A 21,993-nucleotide genomic window follows, 5' to 3' on the forward strand; every position below is an offset into this window, starting at 1 on the left:
AAAGGCAGCCTATAGAATGGAAGAAGATATTTGCAAATGACATATCTGATAAAAGATTAGTATCCAAAATCTGTAAGAACTTCTCAAACTCAACACCGAAAAAACAAATAATCCAGTTATGAAATGGGCAGAAGACATGAATAGACATTTTTCCAAAGAAGACAACCAGATGGCCAGCAAACATATTAGATGCTCAACATCTCTCGTCATCAGGGAAATAGAAAACAAAGCCACGATGAGATGTCACCTCGTATCTCTCAGAATGGCTAAAATTAACAACATGAGAAACCACACATGTTGGCAAGGATGCAGAGAAAGGGGAGCTCTCTTGCACTGATGGTGGGAATGCAAACTGGTGGAGCCACTCTGGAAAACAGTATGGAGATTCCTTAAAAAGTTAAAAGTAGAAGTACCCTGTGATCCAGCAATTGCACTACTAGGTATTTACCCAAAGGATAAAAAAATACAGATTTGTGGGGGTTCATGCACCTTGATGTTTATAGCAGCATTATCAACTATAGCCTAACTATGGGAAGAGCCCAAATGACTGATGAGCATATATATGTAAGCGTCTGGCAGTGCGGAGCCTGATTAGAATTCTCTTTTTCTCTCTCCCTCTCAACCCCTCCCCCACTTGTGCTCTCTGTCTCTGTCTCTCTCTGTCTCTCAAAATAAATAAATAAACTTTAAAAAAATAAAATAAAAAATAAATATAACAAAATAACCCTACAATTATACTAGAAAAGATCAAGACAAAAACTCTCAGATCATACCACTAAAAACCAGAAGAGGGGGTGAAAAGAGAGTGAGGATGCATGAAGGAAGGTATTTTCTTATATTTCATAAAGGGAGTCAACTGCTATTTTTTTTAGTTTCTGAAATTAGTATCTTCAGACATGGATGCAAAGTATGTTATTTAAAGATATAAAAATAATCAACAGTAGAACTAAAAACATTCTGTTTACCAAATTAGCAGAAGGTAGGAAAAATGAGAAAAAGAGAAGCATATAAAACATAAAACAAAAAATGGAATTAAGGCCAAAGATATCTGTTATGAATTGAAAAAAAAATTCTATCCATTAAAAGAAAATGACTCTCATGTTGGGTGAATTCAACCCAGATCCAGCCAGATGCCAATTCAAAGCACATCCCTGAAATTAAATAATTAAGGCACAATAATCACAAATACATTGGACAAATGAAAACGAAAAGAAGGCAGGGGTCACAACACTATTATCAGAGGAAGGGGAATTCAAGGTAGACATTACTCAATGAGACTAAGAAGGTCACTTGACAAACTGATAGGGGTTTCATCCACAACCAAGATATAACAACCTTGAGTGCAATATAGCTTATAAAAATATACAGAAATGAAGTTGGACATGCCAATCAGAAATTGATAGAAAAGCAATTAGTGAGAGACTTGAAAGTATTCTTTTAATTCTTGACAGGTCGTATTGATGAAAATCTAAATTAGATTATTGAGAGTATTTAAATAACAGAATCACTTGAACGCTGTGCATGAAGATTAACGCCCTGTCTCCCTTTGGTTCTGGAAGAGTGGTCAAGGGTCCCCAATTGTCTTTTGTAAAGTGGGTCTTGGGGTGAAAATGGGAGGAAATCTGCAGATGATGGGAAAGGCGGGGTTTGGAATCCCTCAAGCCTGGATTTCTGACTCAGCCCTATGACTAACTGCTGTGCAACCTTGGGCAAGACACTTCACTTCTCTGAGCCTCAGTCTCTCCTGCTATAGAATCTGTAAATGCTTCTTACAGAGTTCTGGTAAAAATGGAATGAGGCCCCCTCTAGGGAATGGGCAGGACTTGATCACAGAGCTACATATCCATATCTGTATAGTAGGATTTCTCTGCCTCAGTGCTACTGACATTTGAGCTGATAATTCTTTGCGTGGGGTGGGGGGCTGTCCTGTGCATTGTAGGATGTTTAGCAGTATCTCTGGCCTCTACCCACTAAATGCCAGGAACACTCCCTCCCAGTTGTGACAACCAAATATGTCTCCAGACATTGCCAAATGTCCCCTGGTGACAAAACTTCCCCAACTGAGGACTGCTGGAATGGAGAGAGATGTGGAAGAATGCTCTCCAAAAGTGGATGATTTTTGTCTCTGGGTGGTGAGATTTGGGGGACCATTTTTGTTGTTCATTATAGCCTGTTCTGCATCTTTGAATGCAAAATCTACAAAAGTCCATACGTTAAGGTGGTGAGTAAGACACAAATGTGCAGTGTTTTATTTCATTATTATTTATTTTGTGAAACCATAGGCCAAGCAGCACTCTCTCTGTTCTCTACTCTGGCTCCTATGAGGAGATACTTGTTCAAACCTCTTTTGTGTGTGACTAGTTGTCTCATGGGAAGAACACCATCATTGTGGGCTTTCTGTCCCTCCTTCAGCTCTTTACTGCAGGAGAACATGGGGTGATTAGTACAAAGTCTTCCTCTACAGGGCAAGCAGAATGGAGCAGTCTTTGTGCAAAGACATTACAACTTCATGATTTTATTTCAAACGAGTAGACGTGCAATTTGTTAACAAAAATCGACCAAAGAAGCATGCATTAGGCAGTAATCCACCTGAGCTCCTAGGCTTGTGGCAAAAATCTCAAAGACCCCAAAAGCGTAGCATCATCATGTTTACATCACGGCTCTGAAACGAACATGAAATGTGCCATTGAGACTGATTTCTCCATTATCCCCTTGCGTTCTGATTTTTAAAAGATATCAAAATTCCATTTTTCCCGAAGAAAGGGAGCGCAGATTCACAGATTTCATTACCAACTTAAAACAAATTGAGCGAAAAATTAGGGAGAATGTTTTTTCATACGCAGCAAAGGCCTCTTTTTAAAACGAGCAAACATCTGTGCACTTAAGTACCTTCTGTTAAGGTCTAAGGAAGTCAGTTTCTGGAATATGTGTGAGTTCATTGACTCTGCCTCACTTTCAACTACTGAATAAGAAATGAAGAAGTCATCCTTCAGTTTTTTTAAAAAGTGTAAAAAAATGATACATCTGCCAAGAAAGTTTGGATGGGGCATTTAGATCTTATAATAAACAGATGCAGACTGCAGCATTGGGCTGGAATCGGGCCAGACGCTGGGGCAGCATTTGGATTTTCTGTTCTGAATTTTTATTTATTAACTTAGAAATGTCATCTAGTGCTCTTTTTCTAAGTATTAAAAGATATTTGTTCACGTTAAAGCTCTGCTACTGTATTCAGTAGCCAGTAGGCACGTGAGGTTATGGAAACAGTAATTGCAATTAATAAAATCATATAAAAAATTCAGGCCCTCAGTCATATCTTGCATGACATATTTCAAGTGCTAATAACTACTTCCTACCATATTGGACAGCACTGCTCTACAGGGTTTGGAAAATAAAGACGTACATAAAGGAGAAATGATAAAGGGATTGTATACCTGTGGCCTGCATCTCAGAACCACTGTTGTTGGAATGTGATGGATTACCTCCTGATCTTTTTTTTATTTCTTTCCATATAAAAATTAAAAAGCTGTTTTAATTGGGCTATATATTATGTATAGTAAGTATTTTCTTTGGGTATCTCACTTTCCCTCTAAACTTATTTCATTTTTTTTTTATTTTAGAGAGAGAGAGAGTGAGCATGAGCAAGGGAGAGGAGCAGAGGGAGAGAAAGAGAGAATCTCAAGCAGGTGCCACGTGGAGCCCAAAGCAGGGCTCAATCCTAGGACCCCAGGAGCCAAAATCAAGAGTCAGATGCTCAACCGGCTGAGCCACCCAGGTGCCCCTCTGTCCAAACTTTTCACATGAGATTTTCCCCATCTTAAAATACATTCTTTGAAAACACATGATTTATAAAATTTTCTGCTGCGGAGGGTAATTCTTATTGTAGGAAATTGAAGTAAAGGGAAAGCAAAACTCCCCCTAAATCTTACCACTCAGAGATCAACATCTTCAGTCTTTTGGTGAGCATTCTTTCAGATAGTTCTTTGGACATAAATACACAGATGGGCATATAAATAGTCAGCTTTATTAGGGATGTTTCCATGTCAGTGAATCTAGAGATGCATTATCCCTTTTATTAGCTACAGATTGTTTCAAGACACAGATGTCACATTTGACTCTTGTTGCTACGTCTATCAGTACCTCCTTGCCTTCTGCAGTGCTGTCCTCTTCGGGATTTTATTCCCCCTTCCTTTCTTTCTCCCTTTCCTCCTTCCCACTTCTCCCTCCTTCCATAAATGTTTTCTGTGCCTGGCACTCTGCTGGTGTCAGGGATAGAACAGTAAAGAGAATAGTTAAGTTCTTGCTTTTAAGGACTTTGTATCCCATTGGAGGAGGCAGAAAGGAGAATGGGCAAAGGGAAGAAATACTAACAAAGAACAGTTCATTACAGGTTGGGGGAAATGCTAGGAAGCAGGCAGCCTGGTGGGAGTGGGTGTGGATGGATTCAGTCCTCAGGTTTCGCCTTGCTTGCTGGCTGGTCCTGGGCAGTGGAGCAGGCAGGTGGCTGCCCCAGGAAAGGGACAGATAGATGGAAGTGGTGTCACTGGGTCTGGAGTGGTCAAAGGCACTGGACCCGGAGTCCAGATGCTGATGTTGCTCTAGACTGGAGTTCTCTTCCCCTGGAAGACATTGGACAATGTCTGGGGACATTTTTGGTTGTCCTAACTGGGGGGACAGGCTACTGGCATCTAGTGGGTAGAGGCCAGGGATGCTGTTCAGCCTCCTACTGTGTGCTGACAGTCCCCACAATAAAGAGTTATCTGGCTCAAAATGTCCATGGGACTGAGGTTGAGAAACCCTGCTCTGGAAGGCGCCAGGACATAGGGTGGAGAGGGAGACTGAGTCTGGAGATGGGTGGGGAGTCTTCAGGAGGAGGGACGGTGATGAGGAGGGGACAAGAGAGCTTGAAGAAACAGCTCTACCTGGCCGGGGGAAGCCTGGTCCTGGGGTGGCCGCTAGCAGCTGCGAGGGTGCTTACTGAAGGTGCTTACCGCGGATTCAGATTCGGGCCCTAAGGTGTGTGTGCATGGGGGAGGGGAGAGGGCCCCAGGGCAAGTGGGGGTCTGGGGGACAGAGAAGTCAGGCAAGACAAAAGGCTTGGTTGCTGAGCTTTTGGTGAAATGGGGGTGGGTTTGTTTACATCAATAAGGGGCTCCTGAGGGCGCAAGAGAGGTCTGGGAGGGAGCAGTGTGATGAAAGTGGGTCAGGCTGGAGGAAGCCTGGAGCGGTGTGGTGGTGGCCCCTGGGGCAGTGACAGGTGTGGTCAATTAAGTTCCTCTGAGTCAGGAGGTCCTGGGTACAAATCCTGCCTCTGCCACAAACCAGTCGGGTAAGTTTGGGCAGTTGATTTGACCTTTTTGAGCATTAGTTTCCTTCTTGGCAGGGTTGCCGGGAGGATGAAATACGATGGGGCATGGGGCGGTGCTCTGTAAACTATCAAGTGACGTCCCCGCGGGAAGTAGAGTGAGAAACAGCCCTTGAAAAAAGAGACAAGAGTTTTTGAGCAATGGACGCTGACCAGATGCAGCCTGCGAGGGGACGCGAAAGATACTTTGGATTTGAAATGTCACCAGAACAGGCTCTGCCTGTGGTATTTCCGTGCTCACTGCCCGAGGCTGAGTCAGGAGAACAGCTGATAGGACTTGAGACCTTCACACCCCTCCTGGAAGCAGAAAGGCAGTGAAAGCATGGCGAAGGAAGCTGGAGGAAGAGCCCGCTGAACAAGTGTCCTCTCTCACGCATGGCCCCTCTGTGCTACCGGACCCCAGGTGATGGAGGGCTTGGGAGACAGCGACCATGGACTGCCCACCTGGGCGCCGGGCTCTTTCCTCATGTCATCTCACTTAATCTGTACCACAGTCTTGGGCGGGGGGCACTTTTTAGCCCCATTTCACAGATGAGGAAGCTAACACCCAACGGATGAATTCGCCGGCCCCGCGTCACATGGCTCACAGATGGCGCTGCCAGAATTTAAACTCAGGCTGGTCTTTCCTATTTGAGGAAAGATTCTCTTCCGCTCATGTCTCCCCAGCTTCCTTCATGAAGTTGATGCTGGAGAAGATGTTAGTTTTGTTTTGTTTTTTAGATAGGAATAGCATAAGAGCTGTTTGGGACCCAGGCCTCAAAGGGCCAATGATTGTGGCCCAGTGGCCAGGGGTGACCTGAATAGAGTCAGGTTGTAGCCAGATGGTAGCTGAGCCAGAGGCTCGATGCCTCCATCCCCTCCCCATCCCAGAGGGAACCACTTTCTCATTTCTATAACCGTGAATTCGTATTCCAAGTGGGGTTTTGTAAGGGTGACCAACATGTTCTGGTTTGCCTGAGATTTTTCTGGTTTTAGCACTGAAAATTCTGGCAAACTAGAGCAGTTGGTCACCCCAGTCAAGCCTCATGCTCCAAACAGGTCCCTTCTTCTGCTTCACAGAACCCATGGCCTCTAACAAGGGGAGCTTTGGTCCCCAGTAGCCATCTCCCTTGGTACTGAAGGCAGGAGTTAGGTGTTTCTGGTTCTCCTGACCCTCAGTACCATCAGACACCATCAACACTCAAGGTTTTATTTATAAGTAGGACGATGAAGAGAAGGAGCAGGTGGCAGTTGACAGTGGGTGGTGCGGAGACTCATTACTCCAAGTGGGGTCCGTGGACCAGGCACACCCATAGCACTGGGATCTTGATAGAAATGCAACATCCCCAGCACTGCCTCCTGTCCCTGCCTTCCCTCCTTCCAGACCTACTGACTCAAGATCTACATTTAACAGGCTCCCCATGTGATCTGTGTGCCCACTGGGGTTTTACTTCTCCCATCAACGATGATCATGCTCCCTCTTTCCATCCTCAAGCTGAGACCCTCCCCTCAGACCAACCAGAGAGTGGTCTCAGAGAGCTGTTGCTAGACTCACAGCCCTTGCCTATGGAAGGTTCTTCATTTCATCATGCTTAGGTTCTGATAAATTATTGAACCAGGTGAAAGTTTCCTTCCATCTCCCTGAAGTAGATTGGGCGAAGCATCCAGTACATTAAACCCTCCCCCATTTCACTCAAACCCAAGGTCATCTCTCGTCCGGATGGAGGGAGGGCGATTTTAGCTTGTATTGAATGCGTTCCTCCATTCTCCCTTAAGGATGGAGCTCTGCACTCACACCCAGCTTCAGGCCATGAATTATTGAAATCTGAGAAACTTGTATTTGGTCAGTCACGTAGGCTTGGGGTGTGGGGAGAGAGCAGGGCCTCAGAATAGTGCTTTATTATTTGAGAAGTTAAAACAAAATAAAAATACAAAAGTAGTAAATTGGCACGCTCGCTGCTGGGATAATAACTGTGAACATCTTGTTATATTTACTTCAAGTATATTTTTAATAAAAGATAAAACATTACAAAGTTGAAGTGCCCTTTGATTGACATCCTCAAATTTTATCCTTTACCCCTTTCCCAGAATCAATCGCTATCATGGCTTTCATGAATAGCTGTGTTTCCTTCCGGGCAAGCCTTTTAAAAGAAATTGTTTTGAAACCTTTGTATTTTTATATACATATGTATTACATTATAAATAATAGATACATGGGGTTGTTTTGTGGAAATGCATTTCAATATGTACATAAATTTGCTCTGGGTCTCTTTACACCTGGCTTTTTCACATAAGGCCACTTTTGACCTCTATTCTTGTTGATAAATTTATCTCTAATCCATTTGTTCGAACTGCTGCAAGGTATTCTGTCATGTGGATAGGCCATGTTTTGTTTCTCATTTTCGCCTTGTTGCATATTTAGATTGTTTCCAATTTTTCACCATAACAAACAGTGCTGCAATAAGCATCTGTGCCCTGGATCTCGTCCGGCACACGTGGTGGTGTTTCTCTGGGGCATGTCACAAGCCATGGAATCATTATGTTGTACAGTTCGTGCACTTTCAATTCTACGAGGTATTGCCAATTGCTCTCCAAAGTCGCTCTAACGATTTACATTCCCAACAGCGGTCTAGGGGAGTCCAATTTTCTCCACATCCTCTCCAATGCTTGATATTGTCAGAATTTTTTACTGTTGCTAGCTCCGTGGGAGAAAAATGGTATACCTCTGCGGTTTTAACTTGTCAATAGTTCCCTTTTGGTTGGAGGGAGCCCTGGCAGGGTAGGATGAGGGCTGAGCTGAGATCAGTAGGCTTAGATTCTTATCTAGCTCTGCTGTTAACTTGAATTTGAGCTTGGGTGAGTCCCTTTCTTTTTCTGGTCATCTATGAGGTGGTTGGGCTGGGTGGTGTGTAAGAAGGATGTCACAAAGTGGGCAGGACCCTTCTGATCCATGGTATATGAAGTTTTGAAATGACAAGACTTGCACAGGAAGGTTCCACTTGGCACCTGTACTGGATCCTGGGGTTACGTCACAGTAAATGATTCTTGAATTACTGACAAGGCTGCAACATGGAATCAGAAGAAGCAAGTTTCCATCGGGGCTCTAACGTTAATCTACAGCGTAGTTGTGGATGGATGACAGCTATTGGCAGTCTGCTAGGGCTCTGGAATGGAGGTCTAGCTGCTTCAAAGGCAAGGAGACCCACTGCTGGGAGCCCAGGTGGAAGGTCATGTTTCAGACAGCAACCCAGCCCTGGACCAGCTGTAAGACCTGGGCTCCAAGAGCAGCTCTGGCCAAGTGAATTTCCTGAGGCTGACTCTGTTTGCTCTTGGCTTTGGCTTAAATGGTTTTTGAGAAGTAGAGGAAGTGGCTTCACCTGAGATTGAGCTCATCTGGCTGCTTCGGGATTGGCATGCATTGGGCTTAGGCACCTGGAGAGCTGATGGGTAGGAGTATAGGGTTGCCAGATTTAGCAAATAAAAATCATTCTATTTGTATGGGACACAACTGCTAAAAAGTTACCCATTGTTTATTAGAAATTCAAATATAAACTGTATCCTATGTTTTATCCGACAACCCTAGGTAGGAGATGACATGTCCCTCAATAAAAGAAATAACTGAAGATAAGATAGTCTAATTTCACAAGTAATGAGCATCTTGCTGCTGGAGATATATAAACACAGCTCAGATAAATCATGAGTGGAAATTCTGTGTGTGTGTGATATAGTCTTGTGGCCGCTGCTTACATTGCCTCCAAGGTGTTCAGTGCTGCCTGAAACAGCTGTGGACATCTTGGAGGGTAAGAAAAGGAGAATATTTCCCGAGCCTCCATGTGTCTTTCAAGGACTGTCCTCAGTGAAGCACTGTGCCACCATGGTTCTCAGAGTGAGATCCCTGGACCGGCAGCATGAGCACCATCTGAGTTTAGAAGTGCAAACTCTCGAGTCCTACTCCAGACCCACTGAATTGGAAACTCTGAGGGTGGGCTCCAGCAATCTGTGACTTGAGCCCCCCCCCCCAGAGGGTTCTGATGCATGGTCAAGTTTGAGAATCAGGGGGCAGATCATTGGATTAGAAAGCTGACTTGAGATCCCAAAACCACTGCTTTGAGCTCCCCTTCTCTGGGGGGGAGGGAAACTGGAAATTGAATTGGGATGAGAGTGTGGGAAGGAAGAGGTGACTGTTGCCCTGTGGGGGTGTGTCCAGCACAGAAGTGAGGGCCCTCCTTCCAGTTTCCTCACATGGCTGAGAGAGAGAGAGAGAGAGAGAGAGAGAGAGAAAGAGAGAATACATGCAAGTGAGCCAAGGAAACTTGGTGATTGTTGTTAAAGAATTGCATTTTTTAATGAAAGGCTTTTTAAGCATCTATTTGGAATCAAGGAGAAAGACTCAGTTTATGGCTTCAAGGACCTCACAGTCAAATGGAGGAGGCAGATAGCTATAAAACAGGTGGAAACACAGATAGCTGTGTGTGCTGAGAACAAGGGTGGATAACGTGGAAGAGGAAGGATTCATTTTGACTGGGCAGGAGGTTGTGGGGGGTGGCATGGTGCTTCAGAGGGGACAGCTTGGAAAGACCTTCTCAGCCACAGATATAGATTGCATGTCGAGACAGGGAGCAGCTGGGGTGCTCGGGCAATAGTCTGCCTCTTCTCACCATCTGAGATGTCCACAGGCTGTCTTGAGCAGCAGTGAGCGCCCTGTCCTTGGAAGCATGCAAACAGAGGTTCATGACCACACTAGCGCCAGATGGAAGGGTGGTCTGTGTGACCTTCTGGGATGAGTCCCTCTTAGGATTGTTTAGCTTCTCCTGGGGTCAGCTGTGGGTAGCCTGGGACCTCTAGTGCTGGTCCTCTCCCTGCACCCCAGTCCTGCTAAAGACCTGTCTTCTACACAGTACTCACTACTGAGCAGAAAAGAGTGGCTTTAGGGGCCAGGTATTAAACAAATGAAAGACAACAAGGGGCAAGGTGGAAATATCCAGGCTGCACCCTATGTGTTCATGAAATGTGCTTTTGTAAAAAACAGCTTTATTCTACTTATCTGCCTCTATTGAAGGGTTCATGGATTTTCCAGATCACCTTGTACTTAGCCCATGGGTTGTGTTTGGCATCTCTGTGAAAAGCTTTGTGGGAGCTTGCTGCTCACAGTTCTGTCCTCTGGCTAAGCTACAGAGCCAACCATCCCTGTGAAACTTTCTCTGGGGTGGGGGCTGGGGGCTGCTGGGTTTCCGGGGGCCTGGTGAACACTGAGGCCATTTCTATGTAACTTTACAATTGCCCTAATTGTGAGCTGAATTGCTTCTCTGGAAGCTGACTGCTCGGCGTCGGGAAACATGGTCACACCGTTTGCTGTCTTCACAGTCTCCATTTTGGTAACAGAATGTTGGCGCTATTGAATTTGGCTGCATAATTTTGTCCAGGTTGTTAACAGCCTCATAAACATCTACCTTGCTTTTTCTCCCTGATATTTCCGGTCCATTGTCACGACCAAATGTATGAAATCTTCACTATTATGACTGCCAACCCTAGGAATATTTGTACTACCCTCACGGCAAGTACAAAATACTTCCACATACAATACCTAAGCTTCTGAGCGCATCAATGTTTTTATCTGTAAAATGGGAGTAATGACAGTTTCTAGTTAGTGAGTTAATACATGTCAAGCTCTTAGAACAATGACAGACACTCAATAAGTGTGAACTATTTTCACTTAAAAAATTTTTTTAATGTTTATTTTTGAGAGCGAGAGAGAGAGAGAGAGAGAGAGAGAGCATGAGCGTGGGAGGGGCAGAGAGAGAGGGAGACACAGAATCCAAAGCAGGCTCCAGGCTCTGAACTGTCAGCACAGAGCCTGATGCAGGGCCTGAACTCACAGACTGTGAGATCATGACCCGAGCCGAAGTCAGGCGCTTAACAGACTGAGCCACTCAGGCACCCCCTGTTTTCACTTTTTGAAGTAGGAAATCCCCCAAAGAAGGGAAAGGGCTCCAGTCAGAGCATATGGGGAAGGGCGCTGCCCTGGGCACAGGCAGTAACAGGGAGCATTATCTGTAGTGAATATAAAAACTATAATGGTGGAGTGCCTGGGTGGCTCCGTCAGTTAAGTGACCAACTCTTGATCTCAGCTCAGGTCTTGATCTCAGGGTCGTGAGTTCAAGCCCCGTGATGGGCCCCATGCTGGGCCCCATGCTGGGCGTGAAGCCTACTTAAAAAACAAACAAAAACTGTAATGGATTCTATGCCATATCATTGGTGAAACACTCTTTTACCCTGAGATATTCGGTTGATCAACTGTCTCATTGGCTGTGGTCACTGCTGAGTTCTCATAATAAGTTTCAAATTAGCATATTTCAGTCATTTACACTTTCACAAACATTGTGTTTTTCATGGAAGCTAATTCAAACAAGTCCATGTCAGGCCTCTACATACATGGGCTCAGCTACATGTGTCCATCTTGAAGGTAAGTTCCTTAAAGATCCAGAATCATCCAAGTTTGCTTTGGGCCCTGTTCTGGTCTTTGATGCCTGCATTATGCATATTTCTGTATTTCCACAGCCAATTCAATATCAGCAGTGATAGCCCAGTAACTAAATGATGAAGGAGCTCTTGAACAACTTTGATCCCATCATTCTGCACGACCACTGGGAGCTTTTATTTGTGTTTAAGATTTAGAATGGCGAAACAGGGCGTGGGAAAGTTTTTGCTTGGCAAGTAAAAATTTTAATTCCTACAGTAAGTATTTTATTGACTCTGAATAACATATGTAAGATAAAAAATTTTTCTTTATATATAAGTTGATAATTATTAGTCATTTTAAAACTAAGGGCCAGGGACATCTGGGTGGTTCAGTCGGTTATGCGTCCAACTCTTGGTTTCAGCTCAGGTCATGGTCTCATGGTTCTTGAGTTTGAGCCCTGCATCGGGCTCTGCACTGACAGAGCCTGCTTGGGATTCTCTCTCTCCCTCTCTCTGCCCCTCCCCTGCTTGTGCTGTCTCTATCTCTCTCAAAATAAATAAAACATTAAAAAAAAAAACTAAGGGATGAATCAGGAAAGTAAAGATTATTAGTAGTTATTACCAGAAATGATTTTGCTGTAGAGTAGAGAGGGTGGGTTAAAAAATGATCTCTCCTACATGGTTCTATTGACTGTATAGTAGGTTCTGGTGGGTCCCTTGTGCACAATACCTCATTTAATACATAGGTTGTCCCCGGGGAGGGAGGGCTTATTATTCCTGGTTTGTGTTTTGAGTTGATCCAATTCTGCTAATGATAGAAAACTCTAAAACATTGCTTATTCTTACATTGAAATTCACTCTCATTTTGTTTCTTCCTCATAAAATGCTTTATTACAAATGTAACTCGAAAGCCTCTCTCTAGTGCTGTGAAATGAGATCGCCCCTCCTGCAGAAAATTAAATCATTCTGGCATCAGCCCCTTTTGGGCCTCTTGCTGTTAATAAAGCCCCTCTAAAGTGTCCCCTCAGTTATTTCAGAAGGCTACTCTTCTGCTGCCATCTTGCATGTGTGGGGAGGGGTATGGCAGGCCCCCCTGTCACTGTGGCCACGCTGCTCCCAGAGACCCCCATGAGAAATCTGCTCTGGGGGCATGGATGTCTTTGTGGCTGATGTCTGCTAATCCCCCTTCTTCCCTCCTGGGCCCCCTCCCCCTCCCCACCTTGGCTGAGGACATGGGGCTGAGGTTACCATGAGAAGCAGGTGCTCTTGCAGTCCACAGACCCAAGTGGCACCTTAGAGATAGCGAAGAGTTTCTGGCTGGCCCCCCGCAGGGCAGGGTCAGCTCAGCCCCAGCAGCTGCCACTTCTAGGTGTCCATATGGCTTGGAATGCCAGCCAGATTTCCTCCTTGACCTTAGCAGGCGAGGGCTGTCTTTGGTGGTCCAGTTCAAGACCCCCTCATTTCTTGCCCTGGGATCATGCTAGAGACACCTCTGCCCTTCAGGGAACCACCCCCCCCATGCCCCTCCCAACGCACAGGGATTTGTTCTGGCCCCCAGCTCTGATGACAATCACAACAGCATTTAGTATGTTGCTTAAAGTCTGCCCTGTTCTGTCTTAAATACCACATCATACACAGGGGCATCCAGTCCTCTAGCCTCCTGATGTGCCCTGCCTGGTCTTATCCCCAGTCCTCCCTTCCTGGGCTCCTGCAGCCTCCCTGGGGTGCAGGACCCTTTTCCTGCTGGATCTGTCCAGTCCTCCCCCTCTTAGTCCCAGGGGAAGTTATCGTCATGGCTGGTGGGGAGGAGAAGGACATTTGGGCCAGGCTCCTCTCAAACATTTTGTTTCAGTCCCCAAGGGCCAGACTTGTGGAGCCCCAAACCAGGCAGGGGTCTTTGTTTCTGCTCACTGGAAGGATGTTCTGCGTCCTCCAGGCAGTGAGCTCAGGTGGGTGGCTTGTTTCAGGGCTGGGGAAGGAAGTGGAGAAAGCAAGAGAGTAAACCACGAGGAGCAGCAGTTTTGTTTCACTCAATTGAAAACCTATCGATTGACCAAACATTTAACTGTTTGACAAGTATTTTTAAACAACTACTTTGTGTGAAACACTGTTAGGTGTGATGAAGTGTGCAAAGAAATGTAATATAATTCCATCAAATGAGGCAAAGGAGACAAATTCCCGCCACGCGCCAAGGGTCCTGCTAGGCTCTGAGACACAGCGGTGAGCAACATCTCAGAAACGGCATCCTGCAGAGTCCAGGGGAGCCTCTGATAATAGCTGCATCCCATTCCTCACAGCCTGTGGGCTCATCTCAAGGTTTCTTTAAGTCTATAAAGTGTATTCGTGTCCTACGCTGTGCAAATTACCATAAACTCAGTGGCTTAAGGCAATGTAAATGCATCATCTTGCGGTTCTGGAGGCCAGAAGTCTGAAATGGGTCTCACTGGCCTAAAACCAAGGTGTCAGGAGGTTGTAGGGGAGATCTTTTCCTCTGGCCTTTTCCAACTGCTAGAGGCTCCTTGGCTCCAGCCCCTTCCTCTACCTTCAAAGCCACCAGGATAGCATCTTTGTCTTTCTGATTCTGACCCCTGATCCACCTGCCTCCCTCTTTCACTTGTAAGAACTCTTGTAAGAACGCCGGGCCCATCTGGACAATCCAGGACAGTCTTCCATCTCATGACCCTCAACTTAGTCACATCTGCAAAGTCCCTCTTGCCATGTAAGGTCACATATTCACGGGGATTCTGGGGATTAGGACCAGACAGCTTTGGGCGCCATTATTCTGCCCTCTGTATGTCACAAGGGCATTGGAAGGATGTGTGTGAGGGGACGTGTGTGTGGGCACACATCTGACACATCCTATTGTGAGTTTCTCTTCCCACCCGAGGGTCTAATCCTAAGGAGGAGCATGTTTCCTGGTGGGGGTCCCCTTGGAGAACATAGTTAGGTGGGCCAGAAGGTGGCCCTGATCCAAATCCAGCCACCCTGTGCAGGGGCTGCCGGTGCCCTCCCTCTCCCCCTGACCCCACTGTGCCCCAGAAGTCACCTGCCATTTCAGTGGGAGATTTCTGCATACAGGATGGTTTCCTACTGCAAACACCAGTGTCTCTCTGCCCGAGGTCTTTCTCTGGCTACAGAAGGGCACTCAGCTTCTGGTAGTACAGGCTGGAAATGCTGGGGAGTTGACCCCAAGAGTAACCCATAACCAAGTGGATATATCAGTGGATATATATATATCAGTGGATATATCAGTGTCCTGGTAGCTGTAACAAATTATCACTAATTGGGTGCCTTAAAACATAGACATTTCTTCCCTCACAGTTCTGGAGGCCAGAAGTCTGAAATCAAGGTATCACAGGGCCCTGCTCCCTCTGAAGGCTCTGGGGGGAATCCTTCCTTAACTCTTCCAGCTTCTGGTGGCTCTTAGTGTTCCTTGGCTCATGGCTGCATCCTTTCAACCTCTGCCTCTGACATCACATCATCTTTTCTTTTCCTCCCTGTGCATCTCTTATAAGGACACTTGTCTTTCGATTTAGGGCCCCGTGGGTAAGCCAGGATGATCTCATCTCAAGATGTTTAATTATATTGACAAAGACCCTTTTTCCAGTTAAGTTCACACTAACAGATTGCAGGGGTTACAACGTGGACATATCTTTTTGAGGGTCACCATTCAGTCACTTCAGTGAATGAACACCTGGCTTTCTCACCCCTTGGGGACACTTCTAGGGTGTGCTCTACATGGTCTCCTAAAGAGTTCCAAGTGGCATTAAACCCGGCCTGTCCAGTGACCTACCCACTTAGGAATGCAGACTTTATTGGCTGTCTTCGCTCCCCTGTCTCACTCCCTGACTCTTCCACTTAACTTCCTCAGATCACTTCCCAAACTGCCTGCCTGCACATAAATCCTTGTCTCCGGGTCTGCTCTGGGGAAACCCAAATTAAGACAAAGCCCCTTGTTTCTAAGGCCCTTGCACGCAGCTAGAAGTCACGTCTCAGCTGGCTCCCAGGCATGGTTTGCCTTGTGCTGCACACTCCTGGTGGATCTTCATCTTAGGTGCTCCCTGGTCAGTCCTCCCCCTCCCTGGTTTGTCCCCTCCCCCATCACTTTGCCCTTGTGATTGCACAGCCTCATCTCTATCTCTCAGAGACTCCCGGTTGGTGGCTGGCATGCAGCCTCAGCAGAGGGGAAGTAATTGCAAAGGTACCTGCTGCCTTAGATAGTGGAGAAAGTATCACAGTCAGCATGTGGCTTAATTGGATTAAAGAAAAAAGCCCTGCTCCTATCTCCACAGTAACTCATTGCCCTTGATGGGATGCAGATAGAGCTCATCACAGTAGCAAGAGTCTCTGCCAAGATACTTGCTGGCCTGGCTTTAGGAAGCTTCTGGACAGGGAAGGAGCTGAGTTCTTGGGCCTTTGCCCAGAGCTCAGAGACATAAGCAGGCACAAGGCCTAGACGTGAAGAAAAGAAGCTGTTTGGGGAATGGAGAGACAAAACCCAGGTTTTGCCCTGGGTTGGAAAGCACGACCCAGGAAGAAGGTCTGACTGAGACAGTCCTGTGTTCAGGGCCAGGAGGATGGGAGAGTTGGAAAAGAAGGATCAGAGGTGATGGAGATGGGCTCTCGCTGCCCCCAGGGAGGAGGAGGAGTTGACCGTCTGATAGGTGTCAGTCCGTGAAGTGATCAGATCATGCACTTGTGCAGGAGATCACATGGGTTGTATACATAAGTCACCCCTTCCTTCCTGAGGGGGTGCTCCCAGGCCAGCGTGTCCTCTTGGCCAGCCCACTGCTCCTGGAACTCCAGCAGTCATGAGCCTGAACTCTGGGCTCCAGCCTTGGGTCCTTGGAGTTCTGTGCTGTGTGGATGGGGCATGGGGCCTAGCTCCCCGCAGCAGAATGTAGTGTGTCCTGTTTGGTGACTCTTCTCTGGCGAGGCCTCCCTGAGGAATCCTGTGGAGAGGCACAAGTCAGGAATTCGTGGGTGTCCAAATGTAGTAATGTAATCAAGACCCTAGTTCTTTCCCACTGTAAAGGTAACCTTGATGCTCCTTCTGCATCTACGAGTTGGGGGTCAGTAGGGGGCTGTAGGGCTAGTGAAGCCCCAGGGCACAGCCATGCGCCAGGCACATCTTTTGCTTCAGAAATACATTCAGCAGTGACTGATCTTGCATTTCCTAGTTGCGTAAGGCCCTGCGTCACAGAATAAGGGCAGAATAACTCTATTTTCAGTCCACTAGTAAAGAATTTTCGGTCCTATTAGTACTTGAGCTGTATGAATTGACCTTCAGTCACGTCACTGCTGTGCATTCCTACTTCCTGGTTTGTCTTGGGACTGCCTGCGCAGGAAGCTCCCTCCTCTGTCACACCCCAGAAGCTTATGTTTCTCGGAGACACTTTCTCTCCATGTGGTTGGAGGGGTAATAGGAGCCAGATTGAACATAGTCTTGACCTAAGGCAGGGGAAGTTAAGAGCAATAGACTTCCTCAGGGGGGTGCCGGAGATTCATGGACGGCTGCTGAGCTGGGGGAGCACCCTGTCGGAGCCATGCATTGGAATGTGAAAGAAGAGACACATGTGCAAATACAACAGGACTTGATGGGGACAGGAACTCAATATATCTGAAGCTGAATGTTTAATCTGAAGGTCTTATGTGTACTGGTCCCTCTGCCTAGACCATGTGTCCCTTCTGAGATATCACTTCTCAGAGAGTTCTTCCTTGATTCCCCTTCATATCTATGTTTGTTTCCCATGTTACACCCTCTCATGGCTTCCTCTGTTTTTTTTTTTTCTCCATAGATTTTACTACAATTTTGAAAGTTTTAACTTGTCTTCCTAATCAGACTTTAAATTCTTTGGGGGGGTCAGGATCCATGTTTTACTCATTTCTGTGTGATGCCAAAGAAACATTGCACTGGATGGAGTTAAACAGGTGAGGGAGACTTTATGTAAGACTACTGCAGTAGGGGAGAGAGACTGACCTCTCAAGTCTACTGAAACAAAAGGCAAGAGGGTTTTCAAGCTAATGGAAAAGTAACGGAGGGCACTGGTTTATTTGTATTGGCTCATTGGTATTTGTTAAAGTTAGGCTCCTACTGTCCCAGAGACTGGGAGAGAAGGTATTATCTTTCTTAATGATTACATTTCTCAAGGATGGCACCCAGGTCCTTGAATAAGACATATCAGGGTTGTAAAACTGGCAAGAGGCTGGGAGAAGATTTATATCTCAAAGGGGCAGAGAAAGAACTTACAATTGCAAGATTTCTAAAGTAAACACTCTAAGAAAAGAGAAGTCAGGGGCCTATGGTCATGAAGGGACTATCTAGGGTATAGTCAAGCTTAGGGGAACATTGAGGTATCTTGGTCAATGACCTCCCACCCATGCTACCTTCTTCCCCTACAGGGCCTGGCACAGAACCCAGCAGATAATAGATGCGTTCATTTTAAATTTAACTTGAACATTTGTCTGTCCATTTGGTTAATCTCCATTTTCTTCTCTAGACTGTGAGCTCCATGAAGAGAAAGGCCATGCCTGTCTTGTTCATTAGTATAAATCCAGCAGTAATAGGCTCCACCTATTACAAGCAATAGGTGCTTGTGGAAAGAGTGAATGATGGATGTGTGGGTGAAGCGAGACAAGCAGCAAGGCTGACTTCCAGGTTTTTGGAATGCCTGGAATGTAGACATCATAATGATGGGCTGAGGGCAGAGCGGCTGTTTGATCAGGACCCTCCTGCTGACTTTCCAGGGGGGAGAAGCCTCACGGTGTTCCGTGTCTGAGTTGGAGGTGATGGAGGGCGCACAGCTAGAGCCTGGGGAGATGGTTGGACATGTTCCTTACCCCTTGTTTGATTTCTAACAACTGACAATGATCTGGGGAAGTGACAACGTATGATCTTTTGAGTTTATTTAGAAGACAGAGCTGCGTGGAGGTGAGGACCCCCTTCCAGGCCACCCCTCCAGCAGATGGATGTTGGTGTACGTAATGACTTTCGGGGTCAAAAGGCAGTGCAATCAGTTCCTTCAGCAGCAGTGAGCACTGAATAGTTTTATTGAGTGCCTGAGGGTGATTTGTTCCATGGGAGTCATTTTCCAGTCAACCGCAGGTCCTGGGGGTGGTGGTTTGAAGGAGCATTCCACGCATTTGTGATGAAGACTGGAGAGCTTTGTTAATTAACTCAACAAACATTCATTGAGCACCTACTGTGTGTTGGGTTGTGCACCAGGCCATCAGGAGGTTGGGGGGGGGGAGAACCTATGGAGGGGTGCCTGTGTGGCTTACTTGGTTGAGCATCCGACCCTTGATTTTGGCTCAGGTCGTGGTCCCATGGTGGTGGGATCAAGGATCGAGTCCTGTGTTGGGCTTGTGCTAAGTGTGGAGACTGCTTGGGATTCTCTCTCCCTCTCTCCCAAATTAAAACAAAACAAAACAAAATAAAACAAAACAAAACAAAAAACATGGATTGTTAAAAGGGATAAACAGAACTGCCCTTAATCTCATACTCATCACTGCAGGTGCTCCAGTGAGGGGCCTGATGAAGAAGGCTTTAAACTAGGGCCTGGGAAGATGATGGGTGGGAGTTGGGGTGTGTGTGGACAGTTGGAATGGGGATGGGGAGTTGGCATAGATGGACATTCAGTGTCACTGACAAAGATTCTCTCTTTGACCAAGCTCCAGCCAACCTCTTCTGAATCTTCTTCTTGACTAAGCTTCAACGTTGGCCTGTAAAGATTTGAACAAACATTAACATAATTTCTAATGGCTGAAGGCAACATCCCTAGGATGACCCCAGACCTGTTAACGTCCCTGCCTGAGAAAAATCAAGGCTCCCAAATGAATTTGCTGTTTGTTCCAGCCAACACCTGGAACAAGATAGGGATCCTGACTCCCAGCCTGTGCGGGAGGGTAGGGGCCTGACTTTGGTAGGCACCAGTTAGCAAATCCATGTGGGTTTCATGTGGACCAACATCCCCTTCCCACTTTTTGTAATTTTTCATGAGTATTTCCCCTCCCTCTTTCCCCATTCTCCCTTTATGATGCCCAGTCACCTCTGCACAATCAGAATCAAGCTCAGCACTTCCCCTACGGTCAGTGGGTACTGAATAAAATCTGTTTTCACTGCTATAATGAATTGCTGGCTGTGTTTATCTTTATCAGTTCTCCATGGAAAAATAAAAGCAGAAAGGTGATCTCCAAAATTGTTCAAAAATTACTGGTCAGGAAGAGACCTTCTGGGATTTGATCCATCAGGGGAAATAATGAGAAAAGGAGCAGTAGAGAAGAGGGAGAACCAGGACATATAGGGCCTTGAAGGGTTCAAGCAAGGAGTTGGGGGCTTTATTCTAAGTCCCATGGGAAGTACAAGCTTTTAGGCTGAAGAGTCATAGATTAGAACAATACCTTGCACAATGTAAGCATTCACTATTAATTGTTAGAATTATTATTTACAGTTCGAAAGAGCAATTCCTCCAGCTGTGGTATGGAGAGAGGAAGTGTGGGGAGCCAAGGTGAGTATGGGACAACAGGTGGGAGTCTACTGCAATATTCCGGGCCAGAGATGGTGGTTATCTTGCTTGGCTCAGTGGTCATGGGGATGGAGAGAAGCGATTGAGTCCAGGGGAGATTTAGGAGGTCACATTGGCAGGACTTGGTGAATGGCTGGAAGTGGTGGGGGCAGGGGAGGGAAAGAGGAAAAGCAAGGATAATGTCTATGTTTCTAGCTTGGGAGGATAAGTGGATGATGGGGCTGTTTCCAAGTTCGGGAGCGAGTTTGTGTGTGGGTGGGGGCAGATGGGGAGGTCACTTTTTCAGATTAAAAAAAAATTTTTTTTAATGTTTATTTTTATTTTTGAGAGAGAGAGAGAGAGAGAGAGCGAGCGAGCTTATGAGCGGGGGAGGCGCAGAGAGAGAAGCAGACACAGAATCTGAAGCAGGCTCCAGGCTCCAAGCTGCAGCACAGAGCCTGATGCGGGGCTTGAACTCACAAACCGCGAGATCATGACCTGAGCTGAAGTTGGACGCTCAACCGACCGAGCCACCCAGGTGCCCCAATGTTTATTTATTTTTGAGACAGAGAGAGACAGAGCACGAGCAGGGGAGGGGCAGAGAGAGAGGGAGACCCAGAATCCCAAGCAGGCTCCAGGCTCTGAGCTGTCAGCACAGAGCCCAATGTGGGGCTAGAACTCATGAACTGTGAGATCATGACCTGAGCCTAAATCAAATGCTTAACTGACTGAGCCACCAGGGCGCCCCTAAATATGTAGATTCTTATTCCAAGCTATCTAGAAACTGGTCCTCTGCTTAGTTTTATATCAAAATGGTGGAGTTAACTGCAATCTTCCAATAGTTGTGATCGCTGCAATTATGTTTGCAGCACGGGGGTGGGATACAACTGTAAACAACTTGTGAGCTACCAGTTCCACATGTCACCCACTTGGGGCTTATTAGTTTGTTAGAAATGGGCAATTACTGAACATCAGCTATGTGCCAGGCCTCATGCAGGGTACTTGATGCATGTAATCTCATTTAATCTTTATGATAAAAAACCCTATGAGATAGGGCTGGTTAGACCCATTTCATAGATGAGGAGGTACTTGGTGATTTGCTTTGGTTGAAATAGCTTGCAGTTAGCAGAGCCAAGCTGTAACCCATTTTCTTCCCTCAACCTTAGCTGGTGCCTAGTAGGTAGAAATCACAAGAACAACTTTAGCTCAAGCATTTGGTTCACATTTGCATTCAATATTTATTGAAGTTCCTAGGCCCATCCAGTACTTACTGTCGGGGCTTAATAAGTTCTAAACAATAATGATTTTTCCCTGGATGAGTATAGATGCTTCTGTCAGCTGAGGCTGATTTCCACCTAATTTGCAGGGAATTTGTGCGGCACAATGATGAGCTAAATATTTATGCAGAAAGGATGTATGTACAAATCACATTTCCATAAGAAACACAAGGCAAATGAGAGTTTCCCACAAAAAAGTTTATTGATGGGAAAAGATGCTTTAGAGAATCAAACATTAGCCAGGATTAACCAGCATTATCCAAGAGTTAGCCATATTTAGGCAATTTTAGCATTTATGCTAGAGAAGTGTTTTTATTAAGTGTTGCCAAGGATTACTGGAGGAGAAATTATTTTTGCTCCTCATAGTTGAGGGAAAAAACTTGGGAATATCTCTTAATGACCAAGCCATTTT

At 46.0% G+C, this 21,993-nt stretch overlaps 1 long non-coding RNA gene across 1 annotated transcript in view; it reads left to right on the forward strand.

The window, feature by feature from the left end:
• The window catches only part of LOC124502986 (uncharacterized), a 43,958-nt gene extending 23,517 nt beyond the window's left edge, over positions 1-20,441 (forward strand). Inside the window, exon 3 of the long non-coding RNA XR_006960093.1 lies at positions 20,251-20,441. This is a non-coding gene — a long non-coding RNA (uncharacterized LOC124502986). The remainder of the gene's footprint in view (positions 1-20,250) is intronic.
• Positions 20,442-21,993: the final 1,552 nt, after the last annotated feature.

This window comes from Lynx rufus, unplaced genomic scaffold (assembly GCF_022079265.1).
Source record: "Lynx rufus isolate CCGP_SWC_20201006 ecotype Redwood Valley unplaced genomic scaffold, mLynRuf1.p SCAF_8, whole genome shotgun sequence".
In the NCBI taxonomy this organism is placed as follows: domain Eukaryota; kingdom Metazoa; phylum Chordata; class Mammalia; order Carnivora; family Felidae; genus Lynx; species Lynx rufus.